This window comes from Macrobrachium rosenbergii, chromosome 21, assembly GCF_040412425.1.
Source record: "Macrobrachium rosenbergii isolate ZJJX-2024 chromosome 21, ASM4041242v1, whole genome shotgun sequence".
NCBI classification, from domain to species: domain Eukaryota; kingdom Metazoa; phylum Arthropoda; class Malacostraca; order Decapoda; family Palaemonidae; genus Macrobrachium; species Macrobrachium rosenbergii.
Window position 1 is genome coordinate 68,210,984 of NC_089761.1, and position 7,181 is coordinate 68,218,164.

Sequence of the window (7,181 nt, forward strand, 5' to 3'; positions counted from 1 at the left end):
GGGAGGGTGGTGGCGGGGTGGGGGTGGGGGATAAGCGTATATAAGTTACAGGTAGATAGCAAAATGCACTTAGGGACATTTGACCCTCCAAGGGCTAACACTGAACAGTGCGAAACAATGTAGGTGAGTCACTGTTTCGCCGTGCTTACTACTAGCCCCTGGGGAGATCAAATGTCCCTAAGTTGCATTTCGCATATGCCTGAAACTTCAGGCAGTTCAGAAATGCCTGGCTTTACTATCTGCCTGTAACATAATATATATATATATATATATATATATATATATATATATATATATATATATATATATATATATATATATATATATATATATATATATATATATATATATATATATATATATATATATATATATATATATATATATATATATATATATATATATATATATATAGACCTTCTTCTTATTACGTAAGAAACAATCGGTATCGGCTGACTCGACCAGTGGAGGCCCAAGTCACATGAATGGCAGAAACCGATGCTACAGTTTGCTTCTTTATTGCTTGTCACCAGGTGACAAAAGGATTATTTATTTGCTCTTGTTTTTCATTGGTATCTTCGTTGGTAGTATTGGTAGAAGTCGTAGCAGCAACAGCATTAGAATTACTTTCAGCTGTAGTTTTACGTTCTTTCTTCAAAATGTATAACATTCCTTAGTTGTGCAACAGCAAAAAAATACGAGAGCTTGACAGGAGGTCTGTGTGCTCCTATGGGCTTATTTAGCTCCGGTTTTTTAACGTGTTCGTTTGTGTGTATGTGTACGTTTATTTTCTGCTGTAAGGAAAACCTCGTCGAAATAAGCCGCTCCAGGGCAGTGTTTCTGAAACTAGTAATCATTACAATCTTCGTGTTTTTCAGACGTAAGCTCCCAAACCCACATTGTATCAAAAGTTTACAAAAATGTATGACTGATATCTTTTGGCCTTGGAAATACAAGCGCAAGATAAGTAAGTAAGATTGCTTGCTCACCACTCTGCCTAAAGCACACGTGTGACTGATAGGAATTATTATTATTATTATTATTATTATTATTATTATTATTATTATTATTATTATTATTATTATTATTATTATTATTATTATTATTATTATTATTATTATAAATGGAAATATCCTAGCAGCAGCGAAATTATCCATGATAGGCCTTAGTATTTAAAAGAAGTTTTATAATTTTTCTATTTTCTCCGTAAAATTCCATCTTTCTTGGAAGTAATGATTAATGACAAAAGGGAAACGAGCAAAACCGACTTTATCCAGATTATTCCTATGAAAAGCAATGACATTGCTTTTCTAGACTACATGTTAGTCCCATGGACGTATTATGATTTTTAGGCCATCAAGATTCTGTGTACAATTGCCCTTTATTTAAGCTTGTCGGCCTTCTACTTAAGATATTATTATTATTATTATTATTATTATTATTATTTTTTTACTTTTTGAATTCTACATCAGGCCAACGTTTTATCAATTCATCTCGTTTACCCCAAACTGGATGTGACATTTCTCCTGATCTGTCTCTCTGCACGTCGGAAGCATCATGCAGTATTTTCAGCCGTTTTTCAGTTTCAACCTTCCTTTGCCTGTTCATAACTAGAAGATGGTTCACTTCGCTACTGCCAGAGCTCTTGTATTCCCTTGTAACGACCCTTGATATCTTTTGCTTGCTTGAAACGTTTGCTTTTAGACGTATTTCTGGTACCGCAACTTCATTCAGTAACTTGCTTTTCCCGTTTCTGATACCTTGGCCAACAACAACGCCTAAAAAAAGAAATATCCACCGCTGCTTTTATAAATGCTGGTGTGCATTACACATGCAGTCTGCTGGTGGCCTCTCTTCCGGTGATAACTATAGGATCTTACTGGCATTTTCACTCTGTTCTTATTTGTGCATGATTATTGCTACTGTTGGAAATAATCGTAGGTAAACAAATTATATCCCAATTTCCTTCTGCAGTGCCTCGAACACTCATCATCCAAATGTCTTCTACTACTGCCTAGTACTATTGTATCTGTTCCCTTCCAGATACATTAGACATTCATGTGCATGGTACGTAATAAACACAGATTTAGCCTGAATGCTGTGACTTCGATGGCTGCTTTCACTACTATTTACAGTGAAATATTATTAACTCAGCTGTCTGCTATCACTAAATGCTTTCTTGGGATCTATATTTGTCACTCACTATTCTTTCTACTTCATATTATTAATATTTCATATTAACGCGTTTTCTGTTATTTGCGCTTATCCAGAATCAATACAAATCTAATGTGACGGTGATATTCAGATGCGTATGAAACTAATCCTGAAGAATTGGTGCTAGCCATAACACAGGTTTGTAGCGTTTGCTCTGCTATACAAATTTATAACTGCATGTAAGCAATTGCTTATCTTTACTGGCTCTGTTGACATCTCGCTCTAAGGTAAAAAAAAAAAAAAGCCTGCTCTGTGCTCTCACCTATCGGATAACGCGATAAAAGTTCGTTGCTCTGATTATGTCACTGTTTAGAATGCATTTCTGGACTAACTCATATTCACTTCCTAACTGTGAAACTGTACCTCGGTATCTTTTTTTATGAATATCATTTTAAACACTGAGCAAAAACAAGTATTTTTCGGTTTACATCCGTACAGAAAATAATGTGACAATTAAAAATCCCGTATCTGTAGCATCAGCTGCTCTAGATAAGTTCAGAAATGATTCCCTGTGAGGTTTGTCGGGATTTTTAATAAAAACATGAAAACGCCTCCGGTAAATGAAAATAATACGTAACACACCGGAAACTCTGAGGGCTGACGCCGCAGAACTAGGCTTGTCCAACAATGTCAGTCGGAGAGAATAACCTCCGAATGTAAATGTCGCATCAGAGAGTCTCTCTCTCTCTCTCTCTCTCTCTCTCTCTCTCTCTCTCTCTCTCTCTCTCTCTCTCTTGCAGATGGTCGGTTCGTCATGACATTGCATGATTGCATTTAGCTTGTAATAGAATCAAGAGCGTTCGTGAATTTTTTTTCCTATTGCACTGGAGGAAATGTTTGGCGTTTTTCATAATTTTACGAGACTGGCGGTGTTAAAAAGAATCAGAATTTTGACTTGTATTCCTCGAGTGTCAGTCTGTTGATAACACATACTACTTTTTTTACATGTGGAAAAAGCTTTCAATTAAAGGTTAGTGATCTCAAAGGAAACCAGCCTACACTCATAGGTCATTTCACCTTCCAACCGCTCAGGAACGAATGAAAAGGCAGCAAAATATAAATGAATGAATGAATGAATGAAAAAGCAGCCTTCAAGAAAGCCCTTTAATTAGCAGGTAGGGTGCCACTTCATATCATGTAAGCGTGCTCCACTTTCGTTCTTGTGCACCTTCCAATTTAAATCCTTTTTTCTAATACATTTGCCATTTTACCCTTCACCGTTTTCATCTTATCATCTACTCGATATATTCTTGTATGTCTAATAAAAAAACTTTGTATTTGTTTCACTAACCCTACTTTTCTAATGTCGGCATTTATCATTAGTCAGTTATCTGGAGTAGATTTTTATACTGTAACGGAATTATCGCGATTAATTCTTTAAGTACAAAGATAAGACAATGCACCACTGCGAAGATAAACAAAATTGCCTCTGATTAACGTGATATCAGTGAGTTGTATACAAAATAAGGCACCTTTATGGACCTTTCACATTAATTAAAAGTGCTTGCAGAATTCAGTTCTTGTCCAGTATGATTTCTTCGTAAGAGTAAGCTTGTTGCATCGTGCACGTCTCTCGGCTCTTGCGAGGCCGTTGCTCTATGATGTACAAGGCTATATGCAACAGGGGTTCTCATTGCTCCGACAAGTTGAATGGTCCACGTGGCAAAGAAATACATGGGCAAGGCTATGTCAAGCTATCTAAATGTGAGTGAAAATTGGTACTTTCAAGCTATTTATCATTGTTATGACCACTGTATGAAAAAACCAACTTTGGTTGTTCAGAAGTTTGGTTTTCTGTGTAAGGAATCCAGAATGATTACGAGTTCTTTTATAATACAAAGGCAAAATTGTCAGTGTATGCTTTATTGTAATTTGTCGAAACACGGCTTTGTAGGAAGCAATAATCAAACATTCGCCCAGTTTGTTCGCTAAGCTGAAAAAGAGATTAAATGACAGTAGTGTAAATGTTTCAAACAATCGATCAATCGATGACGCGATCAATAACCGAGTGAGTCACAACTACCGATCAGCAGATTCTTTGAAAGTCCCTCCCTCATAATTGATCGAGCAAGGTGAACTGCATAATTTATTTAGTTTTTAAATATAAAATTAACTGGAATGGAAGCTTTCCATATCGAATGCACGAAGAATTTGGTCTTTTATCGATTTCACATAGACTTTTAATATTCATAAACACTTGATTTAATTCTGTTATTGTATGGGCTAGTTCAAATTAAAGGTTTCAAACACTATCTGAAAACATATTCCGTTTTCAAAGAAATTTTTCTTGCATGCAGCTGGCTGAAGAGGTAATTCTAGACATATCGAATAAAATATATTATGTTCATGAGAACAATTATATATATATATATATATATATATATATATATATATATATATATATATATATATATATATATATATATATATATATATACATAACAGGTGTTTCGAAATTAGAGGCCCCCCCCTCCCCTCCACAGAACAAATGGAAAGTTATGAAGTTTCTGCTATAGCCTAACTCCAAGTACGTTATTTTAAGTTTCTATTAAGCTATTTTTCATTTTACATTTCTTGTATTTTCGGACTGAGTGACGGAGTTAAATACAGCCATGGCTAATGACTCGAAGGAAATCAGATGGATTGACTGAATCCGGGCTATAACCTTCAGAGAGGCCAGGGATGTTGGCGCATCCTTCATTTCACATTCCTGGATAGCTAAATACATTAAAAAAGATGAATCCTTTGTTAAAAGAAACTAGAACAAAAATCCATATGACTGTCATTGTGAAAAGAGTGAGAATCTTGGAAGGCCTGAAGTTCTTTCTCAGGAGTCAAAAGACATCATACCTGAGGCAGTGGGTAGACCAAGAAAGTCTTTACGTAAATTGGCGCTTGAACTAGAAACAAAAAGGGGAAAGAAGAGAAGTTATGGTGCTGTATATCGTGAGCTGAAAAAATCTGGTATCAAGCCATTTCATGTTATCAGCAAGCCCAGCATCACTCAGCAACAGACAGAAGATCATGCATGGTTTTGTGGTTCATTTCTTAAAGACTGGGATAAAGCTGACTTTCTCCACGTTTCTGCATCAGATGAATTCTTCATTTACACAGTCAGGAAGTCAAATCATAAAAATGACATCATTTGGGTTGCAAAGTTGGATGAGATCAGCGATGACGTGTGCTATCGCCAAGTTGTGAAATTTCCTGAATGTTTGGGAATTTTTCTCTATTTCACAGCCAAATGGTTAATGTGGATCATCAAAGAAAAAGAACAGTCATGGAATGGCGAATACTTCAGAGAAACTGTGCTTACTGGTGGAGTATTTCCTTTCTTCAAAGATCTTGAAAATGTGTTATCTGTTGAAGAAGTCACATTTTTGCATGATAAGGCACCATGTTTCAAGGCTCTTCAGGCACAGGAGCTGCTTTGAAACAGTGGTATCAATTTCTTCCAGGCAGCTCCCCTGCCCTTAATGTGTGTGAAAACATTGGTAGTACCTTAAAGGATCGTGTTGAAGTGCGCACAGTGAACTATGATGGTATACTAAGCCTCGACGACCTGCGAAGAGAGGTGACCAAAGTGCTCAGGGAAATGGAGTTTGAGTCTCAGCTTTTTTGCAATTTGCTGAAATCATACCTCTCAAGAATGGAGGCTGTAGTACAGGCAGATGGAGGCCACACAAAATATTAAATACTCAGAGAGACACTTAAATAAATACCTGTTCTGAATTACTTTTGTTTTTGTCATATCAATTTTAGTTTATGCTGAAGAGGGGGTGTTCTAATTTCGAAACACCCTGTATGTATATGTATTAATAAACTAGCTGAAAACCCAACACTGCATGGGAAAACTCTGAATGACAACCGATAAACTCTGAATGACAACCGATAAACTCTCTCTCTCTCTCTCTCTCTCTCTCTCTCTCTCTCTCTCTCTCTCTCTCTCCCTCCTAACACCAACCCTACTCTCTCTCTCACTCTCTCACTTCCTCTCCCTCTCACCCCCTCTTTCTCTCTCTCTCGCACTTTCTCCCTTTCCTGTTAAGGTAGTTGCTTCAATTATAATGCCCAACATCTTTGACGTTTTATATTTCACCCCTTCTCATCCCCATTCCCATCGGGGCCGAACTTTGACTTAAAGGGTACAGGAGAGTGTCACTATATTCTGCTCAGCCACCTTGAAAACTATGGATTATACACAAATATCTGTCATTTTTTTACATTTTATTTTTCACCCCTTCTCACCCTCCTTCCTATCGCGGCTGAACTTGGATTTAAAAGGCATTGGGAGTGTCACTAATTATCTCTGTGACCTTGAAAACCATGGATTAGATACTAATATCTGATATCTTACCCCCACAGAATTCTTTTCTAGACAGTAATTCATATATATACCAAAATGAGGTATGATAAACTCGCAAAGTTTACTTAGTTACTAAGTCTACAGGCAGAACCAGCCCTGTTTCAGGGAAGCCCTTCCCACCCACCCCTTTGGTGCTAGTGATGTCTTACCCCCACAGTATTCTTTTCCAGATTGTAAGTTATATATATGCCAAGTTTGGTTGAAATTGCTCAATGCATTTACAGTTATGCTGGAAGGATAGAAGACACACACATATACATACATCTATATTATATATATATATATATATATATATAATATATATAAGATATATATATATATATATATATATATATATATATGTGTGTTATGTGTGTGTGTGTGTACTGCCTATATATATATATATATATATATATATATATATATATATATATATATATATATATATATATATATATATATATATATATATATATATATATATATATATCTGTGTGTGTATGTTACAAACAGGGTGTCCATAAAGTCTCTTTACAATTTAAAAAAAATATGTTACAAGAGCTATTGATCAGATTTGTTCTATGTACTCAGCTGTTATCAAAGTTTTCAATCGCATTGCACT